This window comes from Peromyscus californicus, unplaced genomic scaffold (assembly GCF_007827085.1).
Source record: "Peromyscus californicus insignis strain IS unplaced genomic scaffold, ASM782708v3 Scaffold_20__1_contigs__length_68692818, whole genome shotgun sequence".
Taxonomy (NCBI): Eukaryota; Metazoa; Chordata; class Mammalia; order Rodentia; family Cricetidae; genus Peromyscus; species Peromyscus californicus.
In genome coordinates this window covers 20,610,468-20,630,424 of record NW_026294503.1, presented here as the reverse complement: position 1 = coordinate 20,630,424, position 19,957 = coordinate 20,610,468, and positions in this window count along the sequence as shown.

Sequence of the window (19,957 nt, the reverse complement as noted above, 5' to 3'; positions counted from 1 at the left end):
CTGCTGGAGTCATGAGAGCAAGTACATCTTTACTTTTTAAAAAATTTCCTTAGGTGTTTGTAAACAGTGGCAGGGAAGTCTTACAGCTACCTGCCTATACACATGTACATACATATGTACACCTATGGTATTCAGTGTATATTCTAACATTAAACACTACACTGTCTCTGTATTCAGGAAATAATAAGATACACTAGCAAACACTGCAGCTCAGAGAGCCAATGAACTGCATTGCAGGGTGACTTTAAGCTTTCACTCCTTAATTCCAATTGGTTTGCGATATCTCTTTCTTAGCAAATAAAGTCTCTAGAGTAACAGTGATCACTTATTAAGAACCTAAAATGCTCAGGCAATAATATGAGAAAATGTGATAACTCAGTAGACAGGGAAATTAAAAATTGAAATTCAGACATCAAAATTCTGAAAGTACAGATACCTATGATCCGTGAGAAACTCTACAAGTTCCCATCTCTTTCCTACTTTGTAATTCATAATAAGTACTTAAGCTGTCAAAAATATTTTTCCTTCTCACATATTCTCTAAAAAATTGCAACAATCAAGTACATAATGATTTCTTCCAAATATTTAACATTGTTTAAGAATTGAATCACTAGTGAGGCTAGATCAGGCTAGACACTTAAGAGTTTATTCTGTACAACTTTGATTAAATAAAATTATCACTCACTTTTACTGAGACCTAACTCTCTGTGTTTCTTTCTTTCTGGAGCTTCCATTTAAATTGTCACCTGTTAATAATAAGATTTCCTTAAATAAATACAACTTTAAAGGTCTCAAAAAAAAAAGAATTGCTTGTTAGATAGTGGGGTATCACTTTAAGCTTAATATACTTTGTCATCTACAGTCACAGATTCCTTGGAAGTTCTTATTACAATAAGCACAATTTCAAAGCCATTCTATGTTCAGAAGTATGAGTGTACTCTGGTTGACTTCTTCCAGTGTGCAATTTCTTTTATTAATTTGTAGCACATTTGTTAATGCGTCGTCTTCTCTGAATGACAATGGAGAGCATTTCTTGGTGTTGATGTACCACTTCTAGAAACCTGAAATCCAAAACACAGGACTTCATAATTTTTTTTTTTAAAAAAAACTACAGTCTCTTCTGATCTATTTTAATTTTTTTGGCAAACATGAACTTGGTTAAAAGAGGGTTTGCAATCTAGATTTGGTGGCTTTTCCCTTACAGTTTTCATTTTCTTCCAACTTAAAATTTGTTTTCTCTGCTGCCATTCATTCATGTTCATCACCCTCTTCCACTTACCTCAGCTTTCTTCCTCTACAGGATTCTCTGAAATTTCTCTACCAGGAGATATTGAAAGCCTCAAGGGCTGAAGTTAAATTAACATGCATAAATCTTAGGGACAGACAGACATCCAACATAGAAATGAGTGGCAATGAAGTCTTTTCCCATGTGTTAAACCTGACTATCTTTATGAGTTATTCTCATGAGCTCCTACTGTAAATAGCTCTTACCTTGTGAGGAGAGGTGACAGTGACTGCTCCTCCACCTTAGTTGTTGGTAATACCAGAGGAAGAAAGCTATGTGGCCTCTTCAATTTGGGGAATCTGCACGTTACCTCATGACAATAAGGAGATTAGTCTCGTATTTGAGTCATATAACTTTTTGGGAACCAATCTCAGTGGTTGGGGAAAGCAGGTGATCTGATTAGTCAGCCTGGAGCATTACCTGTCCATGGGCGAAGAATCAGGTAATTACCAGCCTCCTCATGACCACAGTGAAGCAGATATATTAAGTAACAGTGTCTATCATAAAGTGTGTACCATAGCTTATCTATCTATCTGTCTATCTATCTATCTATCTATCTATCATCTATCTATATCTATCATCTATCTACATCTATCTGTCTGTCTGTCTACGTATGTATGTATGTATGTATGTATGTATGTATGTATCTATCTATCTATCTATCTATCTATCTATCTATCTATCTATATCTATCATCTATTCACTAGCCAAATGCTTCACCTTGGCCTGACAACCTGAGCCCTCTAGTTTCATTGAAATACATAATTCTACTTTGAAAGTGCTTACTTGTATCTAAAGCCCATTGTGTAGGCATGAAACTTCATGCTGAGTGTCTGCTTTCTAAACTGAACATGATAAATTGCCACCCTAAGTATAGATTGACTTTTGAAAAAATGCACATATGTATTAGTCTATTGATAGTGCCTAACAATGACAAATAATGACACATAAACAAGGAACACACAAGTCAAGATTGCCTAAGAGTGGAACCATGTAAGAGTAGTAAAATCTATTTTAAATCCATTAGAAAGGCTTCAACAGGTAATGGTAATGAATTTTACAGCACCCAGGTCAGAAACACCAAACAAGCTGCTAGTTCACTACATAGGATCCATTAATCATTGTGCACTAATCCTTGTGCCTGCAGAACTGGTCTTTTAAAATGGACCACATCCGTGGTGGGGAAGATGCTGGTCTGTGGAATGTTCAGACAAAAGTCCACACAGATGCTAATCACCAGTGACAGCTTCAATAAAAAAAAATTGAAGGTTGTGATACGGCTAGGAAGAAAAGATTAGGAAAAATGACCAAAAATATTTTAGCCAGACGAACGATTCTTCATTTTTGGTACCCAGCAAAAATAGTCCCATGCTCAGCATAAAACTCAATGACATACTCGCTCTCTTCCCTGCCCTCCAGATCTGATTGGCTGGTTTCACTGATTAGCTTTGTCACCTGCTGAACCACAGCAACCCTTTCCAAGTGACCTCAGAATTCTCCCAGAGGTAGGCATCTGGGTTCCAGCTACATGCTTCAGCTAGTATCCACTGATGTGTGTGTTGACTCAAATGTGTTTTGTTCTAGAGATTGTTTAAGTCTGTTCCCTTGTCACTGTAACAAAATAACTAAATTTAATGAATGACAGTAACATTTACCTAAAAACATAGTTGTTTCTGAAAAATTTAAGCTGAAGCTAATTGTAAAATCTAATTTCAAAACTACATTGTAGCACTGAGGGAATGTCTTCAATATCTCCTCAGAGTTGGTTCACTCCATTTTAGCTCAAATGTTTTCTAATGATGTTTCCCCAAGTTAACTCTACTGGAATTCAGGAAACTGAACTAATTAACTCCTTAACAGGCTGCCTTGCCGTCTGTGGCTTCCACATGTTTTGGCCCAAGGAGAACCCTGAGAAGGGATCAGGGAGGTTTTGAGTGTTTATTTTCCTCGCAACTTTCTTCTTAGTCACACTAGGCTACACCCTGGACCAGAGTTCTCACTTGCTGACACAGAGCTGTCTCTTGATGGTGACCACACCCTCCCATTTCCTTACAGGCGTACAGGTGCCAGCACTTCTGTTTTTGATCTCTGTGTTTCTCCATGCTCTGCCTATGTTCCACTACTCATCCTTTACTCATTGTGAGTGTACCTGATGTTTCATCCCAGCACTTTGACAGACACAGGACCTGGAGAGAGGTAAAAAAAAAAAAAATATGTCACCACCAGTCAATCCTGTCAGCAAATTTTGGCTTCATCACTTACTATGCTGATAGAAGAAAGCAAAACACCAAGGGAACCTTTTCAAATTCCAATTTCATATTCATAAGAATATGGTTAATGAGTTCTTCACAGGCACATGTTCTGTTCCTGCTGCCACAGGGGGAAATGCATTATTTATAGCTTTGTTTAATTCAGTGTCTGACACCAAATTTAATAAGTACTCATTACTGATACTTTTAAAAATTTGGTATAGCAATAGCTTAATTTATGATTAAAGGCATTATTTTTCTCAGATGTATGTCCTGATAAAATGGGCTACAGATCTAAGCAGAATTCTCAACAGAAGAATCTCAAATGGCTGAAAGACATTTATGGAATTGCTCAACATCCTTAGTTGTCAGGGAAATGCAAATCAAAATGACTCTGAGATACCATCTTACACCTGTCAGAATGGCTAAGATAAAAAACATTGATGACAGCTTATGTTGGAGAGGATGTGGAGCAAGGGGAACACTCTTCCACTGTTGGTGGGAGTGCAAACTTATACAGCCACTTTGGAAGTCAGTATGGAGACTTCTTAGAAAAATGGGAATCAATCTTCCTCAAGACCCAGCTATAACACTCTTGGGTATATACCCAAGGAATGCTCAATCATACCACAAGGACACATGCTCAACTATGTTCATAGCAACATTATTCATAATAGCCAGAACCTGGAAACAACCCAGATGCCCCTCACCTGAAGAATGGATTAAAAAATGTGGTACATATACACAATGGAGTACTACTCAGCAGTGAAAAACAATGACATCATGGAATTTGCAGACAAATGGATGGAACTAGAAAATATCATCCTGAGTGAGGTAACCCAGACTCAGAAGGACAAACATGGTGTGTACTCATTCATAAGTGGATACTAGATATAAAGCAAAGGATAACCAGACTACAACCCACACTTCCAGAGAAGCTAGCTAACAAGGAGAAGACTAAGAGGGACACATGGATCCCCCTGGGAAGGGGAAATATATGAGATCTCCATGAGCAAACTGGGGGTGAGGGAGGCAATGGAGGGTAGGGGATGAGGGATGAGAACATAAGGGAATGGGATAGTTGAGCTGGAACAGGGGTGCAGTGGGAAAGCAATGAAAGAGATACTATGATAGAGGGAGATATAGAGATAGGGGAAAAACTGGGTGCTAGGGAAGTTCCCAGGAATCCCCAAGGATGACCCCAGCTTAGACTACTAGCAATAGTGGAGAGGGTGCCTGATCTGGCTTACCCCAGTAATCAAATGGGTGAATACCCTGTCATCATACAACCTTTCTCCAGTAACTGATGGAAGCAGATGCAGATATCCACAGCCCAAAACCAAGTCAAACTCCACGAGTCCAGTTGAAGAGAGAGAAAAGGGATTCTATGAACAACGAGGGTCAAGATCATGATGGGGAAACCTACAGAGACATCCAAACCAAACTAGTGGGAACTCATAAAATTTAGATCAATAGCTGTGGAGCCTGCATGGGACTGGACTAGGCCCTCTGCATAGGAAGGCAGTTGTATAGCTTGACCTGCTTAAGGGGCTTCTGGCAGTAGGATCAGAATCTATCCCTGGTGCATGAGCAGGCATTTTGGAGCCTACTACCTATAATGAGGCACCTAACTCACCCTTGAGGCAGGGGGAGGGGCTTGGACCTGCCTCTAATAAATGTACCTCCCCATGAGAGACCTTATCTTCTTGTAGGAGAGAATGGGGGTTAGTTGGTAGGGGGGAGGCTGGAGGCACGGGAGGAGGGAAGAGGGGGATCTTTGATTGGTATGTAAAACGAATAAAAACATTTCTTAATAAAAAAATACCAGAAAAAATTGGTAGAGCAATAGCTTAATTTATGATTAAAGGCAATATTTTTCAGATGTATGCCGTGATAAAGTCACCAGTCACTGATCAGATAATTTCTCCATGAGATTTAGGAAGAATATTTGTTAGGCATGACCAGATTAAGGCCATATAGAAAAGTTTTATTCAGATCTCTTCTCATCAAGAGAATTGAAATAGAGTAAAACATGCAAATATAAATGTGTTAAAATAACAAGTCCTGAAAATGCATGTTATTTTGTCATTAGAGCCACATGGGTGATGTTTACATATATATATATATATATATATATATATATATATATATATATATATATGTCGTAGTCTATTAGATAACACTATATTTGCTAATTATCTGATGCACTGTGTACTGATCTTTCAACATTTTTCAATGTAACACTTAAAATATTTTTTTTGTGTGAACATACATGTGTTCACATGCAATTACATGTCATCATCATGCATGTGGGAGGTTAAAGGATGGACTCAGAAGTCAGTCCTCATCTCCAACCTCATCTGAGGGAAGGTTTCTTATTGCTCATCACTGTTTGCCAGGATAGTTGGCCTGCAACTCCAAGGCCTCTTGGGTTCTCCTTCCTTGGCATCCCATTTACCACAAAAGCTTCGGGATTTCAGTCACCCACTACTACATATGACTGTATGCAGCTTCCTGAGATCTGATTCAGATACTCACACTTATGTGGCAACCATTTTACCCACCGAGCCATCTCCTCAGACCCAAAATTATGTGGCACTTTAAAAACCACCTTAGCACTTACTACATATCATACTTACTTTTCTCTTTGCTTTCTACGTATAAGACCTATGACCATCTAGTGTGGAAAGCCCTTCATTATTTTCATTTTAAGGGAAGGAACCTGAGGCACAGAAGTTGAGTGATTTGTTTAAAGTCCCTGCCAATTACCTTAGTCTGGAGCTTTCGATACCATTACTGCCCCATGCTTGGTACATTTCCCTTCCGGATTCCATGAAAGGGCTTCCTTCCCTAGGTCACACTACACTGAGAACATTTAATTTTTCTCATTTAAAGCTCACATGATTCATTTTATCTTTTTTAGTTATTTACAGATCTTACTATATAAACTTGGATATCCTACTTCACTGGGGGTGGCCTCAAACTCATAGAGATTCATCTGCCTCTGCCTTCCCAGTCCTGGGATTAAAGGTGTTTGTCACCACATCTGGCCACATGATTTATTTTAGATTGAGTTCTTTTCAGTGAGAAAAAGACATTAATAAAAGTTCTTCCAGTTGTTGGGCATAGTGGGCCATTTCAACAACAGCATTTTGTTTCACCTGATAGGAATAAACATTTTTCATCTCAAAAAAGTCTTGTGTGTGTGTGTGTGTGTGTGTGTGTGTGTGTGTGTGTGTGTGTGTGTGTGTTTGTATGTGTGTGTGTGTGTGTGTGTGTGTGTGTGTGTATGTGCGTGTGACACAGCAAAGAAGAAGAGGCCATGAATGTAAGAGGAATCAAAGAAGTGGGGGAGGGCACATGGGAAAGGTTGGAGGGAGGAAATGGAAGAGAGAGAATAATGTAATTATATTTTAATTAAAAAATAAGTAAGTGTCACCTTGATAATCCATGAGGGCCTAATCTGATTTTCAGAAAGGAATATCCTTCTATTAGGTCCAATGATGAAATCTCATATGGAATAACAGAGGAAATGGCCCTAATTCTCCCTTCTAGCACTGGCCTATGAAGACATTCAGTGAAACCCTCTAAATTCTCCTTCTTTTTCTGTGGCAACCTAGGATATTAAAGATGTCATATTGGGTTCTTATGAGATGGAAAAGAGCGCCAAGCCTATTCCCAACTGTTAAGTGAGTAAAAATGAACTTTGTGTCACACAACGATTGGAGGGCACATTTGTGTAGATATCACAGGGCATATCCTGACGGAGAAAGGAAATGGTACTTGGAGCCAAGCTATTTTAAAGAAAACCTATAGAATGGAATTGGCTTCATTGTTGGCAACAAGGAGGTTCACAGCACTTATTGGGATGTATGAGAAGCTAGTTCTTCCTTTTATTCTGTGATATGTAACTAGAAAGACTGTTGCCACTAGTAACTATACCATAATAGTTGCCTTTAACTTGTGGTTTTGGAAATGGCTGGATAGGGCAAGAACATTCATGTGCTTTGGTCATTATTGGCTGTCTTGGCACATCTCAGAGAGGAACAGACCAGTGCAGAAGTGAACTGACAGAAACCGGGTGCAGACAGTGGACTCTTACCATGTAAGCAGATGCCAAGTCGTTGATGATGAGAAGGCATAAGAAATTGAAGAAGGTTCTAATATAGCAAACATTAGATGGATAGGCTTGTTACCTAAATATTGTTTAAGAACTCTTCCTGTCAAAGAACTTGGTGCTTTCACACAGGGCTAAAAAGCAAGGAGACCAGAAATCTACTAATTTCTGAAGGGTTTACACTACTAAGGAAACCATAATCCTGGTCTTTAAAAATCCTTTGATTGTATGAGACCTCAAAGTACCAATAGGTCCAAAAATTTTTGTAGAAAAAGAGTCAAGCTTCAAAGATTGTCACAGTCTAAATATAAAGCATGATCTCCAATACTCACGTGGCTGGAGAGAACCATGGGCAAGGAGGGTGTCCCTGCCACAGAACATTGACTAGTGGACCATCATGCTCAAGGGCATTCTCTCTTCCCAGAGAAGAGCCCTGGTGATGGGGTCAGCAAATTGAAAACGCATATGTGCACTTATTCTAACTCCCAGAACAAGCCCAAGTTCTCAAATTGACAGTATTGTCAAGTTTCCAGATATAATGAGTCATCTTAACAGCAAAATTGTTGCTTTAAGTAACAGAAACAACTGTTGTTTCATCCCTGAAATGTCAGTTTGAAATAAGTGTAAACAGACAATAAGATAATGATGGGCATTGTAACAATTTGAAATACCTCATAGAGCTTGCATGCTTATTCTGTAGAAAATTGTGATTGCTAGCTCCCCACTTGGAAGACTTCCAGGAACTGTTAAAACACCCAAGGAAACTAAAATTTTAGTGAATTTGAAAGTGATCATTGCATTATAAGATTGACTTCTGGCCAGCAGTTACATCCTCACGGTATTATTCATATTTGATTTCTGTGTATACAGTAAGCATATTCTTGCTGGCTGGATTGAGATTCAAACCAGCATGCCAAGGAGGGGCAGGGCAAAGGGAAATCTTGCCCATATTTCTTTACTACAAGCTTTATTTTAAGGCTGAGTGGACTCATTATTTTACACTAAAATAAATGCCCTGCACTGTGGAATAATAGATCAAATCTTTCAGAAGGAGTCTTGAGATGAGACACGTAACTGCAAATGAATTCGTGCTTACAGCAGTGATATCTGACACCCTCCCTGGGCTGAATCACTTGGCAGGGACAAGTTAACTGAGAACTGGGGGGAGAGAGGGAACAGAAGGAAAGAGGGAGTGTAGGAGGCACTCTACAATTTAACAAGATAGCTAGCAAAGCCTTGTGATAGTTCTATATAAAGTCCCACTGGTCTGAGCACACTGAGTAGAAGAACTAGATGGTAACAGGACTTTTAAGGTGGAAAGCACTCAGTAACTTCAATGGTGAAGTCATAGTATACATATACCCGTTAACTGCATTTCACATATTTGTGTCCATCCTTTTCAGCTCTTCATTTAAATTTAAGTCAATAGAGTTCAAACACTAATACTTCATATGAGGACTAATCTCTAGGTGGGTAGGTAGGTAGATAGATAGATAGATAGATAGATAGATAGATAGATAGATAGATAGATAGATATGAAGGGAGACACAGAAATACATCAACTCCACAAGCTAATGAAATCCTCTATCATATCCCCACTGCCCTCACACTTGTCATGATGATGTGTCAGAACACAGTCCAAGAATGGAGTCACTGAGGAGAATTCTGGGTGCTTGTGAGAAAACTCTAAAATGAGACAAGAGTCTTGTGACCTCAGTATTTAAAAAAACACAGAATTGTTCTTGGAATGTTTTTTCACATAGTGGATAGGAATGAGATTACTTCAGATCATTCATTGCAACTGGCTATTGTTATTTGTTTATATGTCTCTATGGAAAGACATGTTTTTGCCACATGAGGCTTGTCGGCCATATGTAGCTTATCTGCCATATGCAGTTTGTCCTTGTGACTGGACACTTTACCCATGTGATTCTTCTTAACCCTCAGAGCATAAATTGTCTGAAGAATATTCAGAAGAATAAAGTTGTCTATTTCATGAGACTTTCGTCTGCCTGGTTAAATGGCTGCATTCTCTTAGGTGCCACCATCTCTAGAGTGGTGACAATGATGGATGTCAGATCAAGACCAACCATTAGGGGGCAACCGTAGGTCATAATGTCACTCTGTAGGACTCACTGTATTTTCTCTGAGTTAATAGAGAGGAAGACTGAGAGCTGGAACTTACAGACATACTTTCTCCTCTAATAGGATGGAAAATTGAAAAACATGACATGAACAAAGGGCTCTAGAAGGGATGCATGGACCTCCCTGGGAAGGGGAAATGTAGTAAATTTTGTGGGTGTATTGGGAGCAGGCAGGGATGAGAATGGGAAGGATCAGGTGAGTTGGGGCAAGGGGGGTGAAGGAAGAGAATTTGGAGACAACTGGAATTGGGGAGCATTGGGGAGGGGTGGAAAACCTGTGCCGTACAAACTTCCTGGAATCTATGAGGGTGACCCTAGTGAGATCTCCTAGTAATGGAGGATATGGAGCTTGAACTGGCCATATTTTGTAGCCAGGCCAGACTTCCAATGGTGGGACTGGGTTACGTTAAAAAATAAATAAATAAAAATTTTTATAAAAAAAAAGACTAAGAAAGGCCAAAACCTTTGGACTCAGATGTGTCATAATCCAATCATGGCACTGCTTCCTGTTTCCTTCCCTGCTTCAGTTTCTGTGAGTTGGGTGTCTATCCCTTGTCATTGAAACTCTTCTAACTCAATATTACATCATATATTTTCTATCACATCAAGTTTTTATCACTCTTTCCAGTTGTTAACTCCAAGCCACATAGGACTGCCCATATTAATCTTAGTTGTCTACTGATTGATGTTCTTTGGATTTGTAAGCTCTCCTAACTTTCTGATTCTTATAGGGATATTCCTCATAGGCAAAGATTAACCTCTTCTAGCTAAAGAAGCAAGTTCGGAGTTCACTGTTTGGGATATTTTTATTTGTCCCTTTGATTTTGTCTCTGTCTGTCTGCCTCTACCTTGTTTAGATAGTCTAGAGACTGACTTTTATACAACAAATGCATACATTGCCCTCTGGCTTTCAACATGAAGCACATGATGGGGACAGAACAGGAGGCTCAGAATAGCTGGTGAGCTTCTGGCTTCCCTCCCTGACTGATGCAGGGTATCTCCTTATCTCACAGGCGGTTCCTGTCAGCCAAATCTTGTGTGAATCTCTCTCAGGGTGTGTAAGTTGTCCCCACCACTGGCTTCCCAGGCTGTGACTTCTCTATGTATTCATTATCCAGTGAAAATTTTCCTCAAGACCTTTGTAAACAGATCACCTTTACTACTCACCGAGCTACCTTCTTTACATGGGCCACATTTCTCAAAGTTTTCCCCAACAGCATTTTGCACAAACTAGGACCCAGAAGTACCAAATGATTTTACATTCTATTCCCAGGTGTACCATTTATAAAGTAATGATTGGGCAAACATTATTACTTGTTATATCCTGGACACTTCGCTTTGACTTTTGTGCTCCAAAGATAAATGTGGCACCATGAGAAGTCATCCATCTAAGAATTCAGAATTGAACTCTCACAGACACAAGTCTGCAGCACCTTGAATTTGGACTTCACAGCCTCTAACACTATGAGAAATTATCTAAGATAGTAGACAATAGGCAATAGACAATAGATACACCAAGTTAATAGGCATGAATCAGGGACATGAATATACTGTGAAAACTACTAGTGGTTATATAGGTTTGAAAATGTGCACATAGCAAGGGATGGCAAATGATGGGGCGAAATTATAGGCAGAGGGGTGTTATAAAGAATGCATATTTATTTATTTATGCATTCATTCATTTATCAAAATGTAAGCTTTGAGGATGTTGAGAGTTCATAGCCTTATTTTGTAGGGCTATGTAATAGTGAGAAAATGGTTGCAGTCATAGATAAATTAAATGCTACTTCATGTATTAAATAGAGCCAACACAGGCTGGTACATACATCACAATGGTAAGAGAGAGAAACTGCTATCATTTTAGACTGACGAGGGTCATTTTCAACTCTAGGATATTATTTCTACAATAAAAGACTTAGGTGCTTTTAGAATCCTAAACAAAGGATCACTCTTCAGCTTTTCAAGTAAGACCAAGTGTAGAATCCCAAAGAAAGGACCTCATGTCTTTACACTGTGTAGCCTTAAGTCTGTGCTTCTCTCCAGCAGCACTCACAATGCCCTTTAAGAGGGCCCTTGCTCTCCATCTTCCTGTCCTACCCTACTTCAGTATCCCATTGTTGTAGCCCAGGGGACTCCAATACATCATCTCCCCTCTTCTGTCTGAGCAGCCGCCTCTCAAGTTCTTTTTGGAAACTTTATCATGTCTGACTTTAAGTGTTTTCAACCAAGTCCCCTCAGAACACTCTATCTCTATTAAAATCAATTCCTTTATGTGAGGCTGTATTTTTACTTGCCTTTTGAGGGACAGAGAAAAGAATAATCTTCAGAATTCTTGAAATATCTATTTGTTCCTTTTGAGGAATGGATGAAATGCTCTGAAGTTTCAAGCCTACCTGTGACTGATGGAAGTGTCGCAGAATAGCAATGTTTTTCTGCAGTTTTTCTTACCCCATATATCCATGAGTATATGTGCTATACATGCAGATAACGGGCTTAGAAAGAATTGAGGGAAGTCACCTAGAACACAAGTAGCAAAGCCATAGTATAAAATACAACCTCCCAAATGACAGTACCATATGAGACAGAGTAGTGCAGTGGTTTACTAATACTGCAGTGGATACACTGGAACAGTGAAATCTTAACAAGGTGACCTTAGGGTGTTACTTAGTCTTTGTGACTCAGTGTTCCCTATATAAAATGGGAAGTAATAATAATAATGAAAATTGCATGTAAAATGCTTAGAATCATGTTCATGTTATAGAAATCATTACAGTAACCCATCCTCATTTACTGGTTCACTTCCTATCATTTCAAATGCTCGGGTTCAATATGGTTCACAAGTTTTGGATGGAAAATTCCAGAAATAAATAATTAATAATTTAAAAACTGCTTACTGTTCTGAGTAGTGTGATGAAATCTTGTGTGTTCTCTCTCTTCCCAACCCAACTCCCCAGGACACAAATAATCTCTTTGTAAAGTGTATTCACATGAAACATTGTCTGACCGATTGTCACTTGGAAGCCTTCTTGGTTATCAAACTGTCCCTGCCTGTGTTCAAGTCACTCTTATTTCACTTAATAATTCCTCCAAATTATGAGGTCATGGATACTGGAAATCTGGATACAATAAAAAGGAACTGTAAGTGACTGCCTTTCGGTAAAGAGGTGAAAATTCTGTAGCTAGTAAGAAAAGAAAACCAGTGTTTGCTGAGGTAGCTTTGGTAAGCATCATTCTTATGTCTATGAAATTATAATACCAATGCTGGTTTTGTCGCTGCACCTCAAATGTAGGTGTTACGGCCGTAGTGCAGGATAAATGCATGGATAACATATTGCATTTGTGGATGTGTGTGGTGGGAGATGTGTGTGCTATAATTTGGGTTAGGTATTATCTCTGGATTGAGCATCTCTTGAGGGCTTGGAATATAACCTCTGGAGCTGAAAGGGGACAACTGCATTGTTTTTTGACTGCCATCTCCAGGTACCTTCTTGATTTTGTTTCTCCCTCTCCTCTCCACACGTAAGCTTGTGGAGAATATTACCCATATATTCTTCCTTCACTTCTTACAGCTCATCTTCCCTTCAGTCTTACTCTGTTTTGTCTTCCACCTCCATTGCGATATTAACAAACCCAATAGATACTTTTAAGCCTCTTTATACTTAAATTTCCAGAGACATTCAATGTCATTGATGGTTTTCTCCTGTGAACATTTTTGAATCTATTAAAACATTTCTGGCTGTCTAAGAGATCCTCCTCATTTTTCCTTTTTAACTCTGTACACACCGAACAGAGGATCAATGCGTCTTTCAACCCCCACCAAGGAAGCTTCTATTTGCAGTAGATGGTGGCTTACACAGTAACCCAAACTGGCCAAGACATAGACAGTAAGAGACTGCAGAATGCTCAGCCCTAAAGGGAACATGTATATGCACCCTGCCCTCCCAAGGCTTAGGAGTCATTACTGAAAAGGGGACCAAAAAGAGTTCAAGAGCAAGAGGTAGTGAAGGACTATGAAGAAATATCAAAAGCAGGGCAAAGCAGGGCAGCTGTACATATGAACTGGCAGCAGTTTTGACAGCACACTCAAAACCTGTGAAAGTGCCAGCCAGAGCAAATCCCAGCATGGAGAGGAAATTTAGGCACACAGCCCCACCCTTAGTAACAGAGACGTTGCCAGTGCTAGCTGCTAGGAGGGGTAGAGACATTCTTCTCCAAGAGTGCTGCCCCTGGTAAGTCAACTACTCTCCAGTTGGAGACCACATATCCAAGAATATTTAGGTAGTACAAATTGGTCTTGAAGGATTAAAAAGAAGACACAGAATTGGGTGGGTAAGGAAGAGAGTGGGTCTGGGAAGAGTTAGGGGAGACAGGTGAATATGATCAAAATCCATTGCATGACACTCTCAAAGAACTAATACACATACTAAAATATATTGGATCTCAACCTACTTTTAAAATTCAACATATTTTCTTTAATCAATCCTATGGCATACCTTGAAGTCCTAATCTATGTGCATGGTTTGTACAGTACTCCATAGCCAAATGCGCCCATGGAAAGTACCAGAAAGAATGCAAGTTGAAACCATCTAGGTTTCACGACACAAGCTCAGATAATACAAGATTGCAAAGTTGACACCAAAAACGTGTGAAGCTTTAGAATGTGGTCCTTAGTTATATGTGACATGGATGCTGAGAAACAAAATCAAAGTCTTATGTGTAACATAAGTTGTTTCTGACAAAGCCTTTTGAAGAAGAAAATTGATCGCCCAGGGCTTTTCCACCATAGTGTGCTTCTTGTCCTGTGTGAGTTTGCTGAGCACCATTGACATGAGTGAATCCTAATGAGTAATAGATAGAAAACTTGCTTAGATGTATAATTTGGTAGATATCACTCTTGATTAATTAATCAAATGTGCATGGGTTTTATCTCTCCAGCTCTTTAAGTCATCCCTTACTTCTTTGATCTAGGCCTAAGACATTCTTAGCATATGAGCTAGATGGTAAAAAATAATCTAATAGCTGATTGGAGATGAAAGGAAACAAGGATAACATACCCTTTGTGTCAGAGTGGTATGGTGGGAGATGAGTCAAAGGTTTACTGGGTATATTCCATTAATGAAGAAAAGATAATTTATCTTGACATTCTTGACAGGTGAAACAAGCTTACTATCCTCCGCTGCTATGGAGTGTTGAACAATTTGAACACAGAGGCAAGGCTTTGAGAAAGTGAAAGCAGAAGGCTTGTTTTCTTCAGGTCCATCAGCGTTGTACAGAACTGTTCTCTGAGCCAAATTGCCACCATCTCTGTCAGATCAACTGTGCCCTTCAATCACCAAAACTCACCTGAAAAAACCAGGTGTGGCTGCATTCCTGCTGAGCTCCTGGCCTGGCTCCAAAGAGTAGCACCTAGCCCTAATCCTTCCTTTGTTTAACCACACCTTTTGTTTCTCTTACCTTTTGTTTCTCTTATTGCCCTATGTGAATCTTGACTGAGAGTCAAGGATCAGAGTCTCCCAAGGATCAAAGGCCTATGCAAAACTTGGTTCAGGAAACCCGGAAAACCGTGGTACCTGAAAAATCAAGTAATTTGCACTTGGCATTTTATCTGTGGGAGCTCCTTTCAGGTTGCTTTGAAAGTATGAAAATTAACTGGCTAAACTTTGATAGAGAGAAATAAAAATGCCCTAGGTGAAGGGATAGTACTTCAGTCCTTGGAGGCTGGACCCCCCTGCAGTCATGAAAAGCTAGATTCATTCTTAAGATGCCTCTGAGTCTTCATTCCACGGATCTAAGTGAACCCACACACCTGTGTCACGACATACAGCAACAGCCACGTTTTGTGGTATACCCTAACAACTCTGGCACTGGGGAGGCAGAGACAGGCAGATCTCTGGAGATTACTAGCTATCCTGCTTAGCCTATTGGCCAGCTCAAAGCCATTTAGAGGACTTGTCTCAAAAACCAATGTATTTGGCTCCTGAGGAACGATATTAAAGGTTGTCCTCTGGTGCATGAGACCCGCACCCCATATCTGAGCGCATGCACACTCGCACACATCCACCGCGCGCACGCGCGCGCGCGCGCGCGCGCGCACACACACACACACACACACATACACACGCACAGAGAAAGAGAGAGAGAGAGAGAGAGAGAGAGAGAGAGAGAGAGAGAGAGAGAGAGAGAGAGAGAGAGGAAGAGAGAGAGAAAACAGTTTCTGAATAAGTTTGAAAATAACTCTAAACACCCCTACATAGTGAGAATTTTTAGAAATTCAAGAAGTTAAGATATATGTTTGTGTCTCTCTTTTTGAAAATACAAACAAACAAAAAAGTAGTATAGGGCCCCCTCTTCCTTCAAATGGTCAGTGTCATTGGGGCAGGGGTGGGCATTATGTCACTAGGAATCTCCAAAAGGGCTTTCCTTATATTTTAGAAAATTCAAGAATTTGCTGGGCGGTGGTGGCACACGCCTTTAATCCCAGCACTTGGGAGGCAGAGGCAGGCGAATCTTTGTGAGTTCAAGGCCAGGCTGGTCTACAGAGCAAGATCAAGGAAAGGCACAAAGCTACACAGAGAAACCCTGTCTCGAAAAACCAAAAAAAAAAAAAAAAAAAAAAAAAAAAAAAAGAAGAGAAAATTCAAGAATTTGATTTGATTGGGCAGTGATGGCACATGCCTTTAATCCCAGCACTTGGGAAGCAGAGCCAGGCAGATCTCTGTGAGTTCGAGGCAGCCTTGTCTTCAGAGGGAGTTCTGGGACAGCCAGGACTATGCAGTGAAACCTCTCTCAAAAACAAAAATAAAAACAAAACCCAAACCAAACCAACAAACAAAAAACCCAACAAACCAACAAAAAAACAACAGCTACAAACAAAGGAAAAAAGAATTTGATTTGGACTAAGGTTTGAACTTTACCAATTCCCGTACCACAAATTAGTAAGATAATATTTGCATGGTGATATTCACAAAGCAAGGGCTGTGTCCTCTATATTTTTGGTTGTGAGCCTAGACTTTAACGGCTGAGTCATCTCTCCAGCCCTCTGTGTCCTCTATAAACAAGCCCTCAGTTCTGAGTACACAGAAATCACTGTGTATAGGCTTCCTGCTATTCGAGTCTTTGCTGTCAAATTCTTTGCATTCCTGAGTATTTTGTGAGCTTGAGGTTCTGAAGCATTCTTGCTTTGATCATAATTTTTCTTTACCATTAATTCTTGAACACTCTCGGATACACGGTTTGGAGTGTAATGTGCATGAACCTGTTGGGATGATAGGTTTTTAATGCCTTTACTCTTGACATAACTTCTTTCCTTGTTACCAATTGCCAAAAAGAATAAAGGGAGCTTACCAAGACCATTGAAAGTTATTTCCCCACCCCCACTCCCCTTTGCCTGTATGGACTCAATGGCTCTGTATGTTAAGGGACCTTAGTTTAAGCTTTTGAAGGAATGAATCTCCTTCACTGTACATCCAATAAAGTCTACCTCAGCTCATCCAACCTGGATTGTGGGTGCTTTAACAAGAGTCTGTGTTTGCAGAGATGTTTGTCTGGGAAGAAAGAAAAATCTCACTTCTTTTTCAGACACCTTTGTCTGCTGTGGGATGGTTTGTATGTCAAATTACTCTGATTGGTCAATAAATAAAACACTGATTGGCCAGTGGCTAGACAGGAAGTATAGGCAGGACTAACAGAGAGGAGAAAAGAAAGAAAAGGAAGGCAGAAGGAGTTACTGCCAGCTGTCACCATGACAAGCAGCATGTGAAGATGCCAGTAAGCCATGAGCCACGTGGCAAGGTATAGATTTATGGAAATGGATTAATTTTTTTTTTTTTTTTGGTTTTTCGAGACAGGGTTTCTCTGTGTAGCTTTGCGCCTTTCCTGGAACTCACTTGGTAGCCCAGGCTGGCCTCGAACTCACAGAGATCCGCCTGGCTCTGCCTCCCGAGTGCTGGGATTAAAGGCGTGCGCCACCACCGCCCGGCTGGAAATGGATTAATTTAAGCTATAAGAACAGTTAGCAAGAAGCCTGCCACAGCCATACAGTTTGTAAGCAATATAAGTCTCTGTGTTTACTTGGTTGGGTCTGAGCGGCTGTGGGACTGGGGGGTGACAGAGATTTGTCCTGACTGTGGGCAAGGCAGGAAAACTCTAGTTACAAATGACGCCCAACATGTTGACAAGAGTTTCCACCTAAAACCTAAGAAAAAAGATTCTAAAACGGAGCTAAAAACAGTTCCTAGTTGTTTCTCTCAGCCTGTGTGTTTGAGCTACTATGGCGGGTTTCTGGCGTGTGCGCTCGACCTGTAGTTTGTTGGGAATGAGGCCTCTGCAAGTGGCACATTAAGCTGTGTCATGGATTTAGCCTTTGCTAGTACAAAACAAAAAAAATAGGTTTCTGGGCTACACACTGCTTTGATAGGAGCATAGACCCACTATTTCCGAGAGTTGATGGCTCCCAGAGCTGGCAGAAAATGTACCACCACCATGTTGGGAAGCTGATGTGGGCGGAGCCAGCAGCCACAGCACCAGCACCGTTTCAGTCTTAGAATGCTGCAGTTAAAGCAATAGGCTCAAGGTAATATAAAAAATAAGCCACGTAAAGATGGCTACCACACAGAGACTCTGGATTATGTTCTCTTTGATATTCGTAACTGAAGAAAAACATTTGATTGCAAAAGCTGTTGAGTTATGCCAAAATGTATATTTTAAAGGTACCTTGACTTCAAAATTTGGATGTAAGGATATGTTGCTTTGGAAAGGAGGCTCTGCTTTTGTTTCCACAGAAAGCCAGAGGCTATGGATTTGTTCCAGATTAAGATACATCAGGTTTGACCAGCCAAGACCCCCTGAAAGGTCTCCGATGACACCAAGGCCCAGATGATCCAACATCCAGAACCGTTTCAAGGCAACTGGCTCAGACGATACACCCTCACAGACTACTCCATAATCCTAAAATTTTCTTTGTGTCCCCATAAGATGCAACACCCCCCCCCCTCCAGCAGGAAGTAGTAAGAGAAGCTACGCCCAAATTCCCAAATATACCAAGCTGGCTTTGGAGATGTGTAAAAGTTAAAACCTTCCTCTTTAAAAAAAAAAAAAAAGAAAGAAAGAAAGAAAAGGGGAAGTGCTGTGGGATGGTCTGTATGTCAAATTACTCTGATTGGTCAATAAATAAAACACTGATTGGCCAGTGGCTAGACAGGAAGTATAGGCGGGACTAACAGAGAGGAGAAAAGAACAGGAAGGCGGAAGGAGTCACTGCCAGCTGTCACCATGACAAGCAGCATGTGAAGATGCCAGTAAGCCATGAGCCATGTGGCAAGGTATAGATTTATGGAAATGGATTAATTTAAGCTATAAGAACAGTTAGCAAGAAGCCTGCCACGGCCATACAGTTTGTATGCAATATAAGTCTCTGTGTTTACTTGGTTGGGTCTGAGCAGCTGTGGGACTGGCAGGTGACAAAGATTTGTCCTGACTGTGGGCAGGAAAACTCTAGTTACATTTGTCCATGGAAGAACATGGCTGAAGCTACTGGGTGTGAAGAAGCATGGCAGGGAAACTACTCCATACAGTGGTAGACAGAAGACATCCTTGGGCAACCATGGGGTGTTAGAAGTCTTGGAAAATTACATCCTCAAGATTTCATCAAATTTGATCGTTTTCTGTATCATATTCCATTTGTTCTTGGAATTTTCTTCAGAAACTTCATGTTTGGCCAACTAGGTCTCCATTAAAAGTATCTAGTAGGCCCATGATCCCATCACCTAGGTGAAAAGCAATATAACATACTGTCCCATTTGATTTACTGATTGGCATAAGAACTTTTAGCTCTGGGTTGTGGTGAGGGGCTGAGCAGCTTCTTACCTCCTCCTGCTAATGTCTTGGACACAAACCAAATTGAAATTCAGCCTGGGGAAACCAAAGTTTACCAGTGCCATTTACAGAGTCTGAGTGAGGGCTGTGAGCAGAAGTGTGGGAGAACCTAAAGCAGACACACTGGGAAGTGTGCACCTGCCAGGATCCTAGTCTTCCTCCTCGCCTGCCTGACCTGATGTAAGATGGGAGCAACTGTTGCACAGTCCTGCTACTGAGCTGCCTACCACCATGCCTTCCCTGCTGTAATGGACTATATGAGCTCAAATACATCTTTCCTCTCATAAAT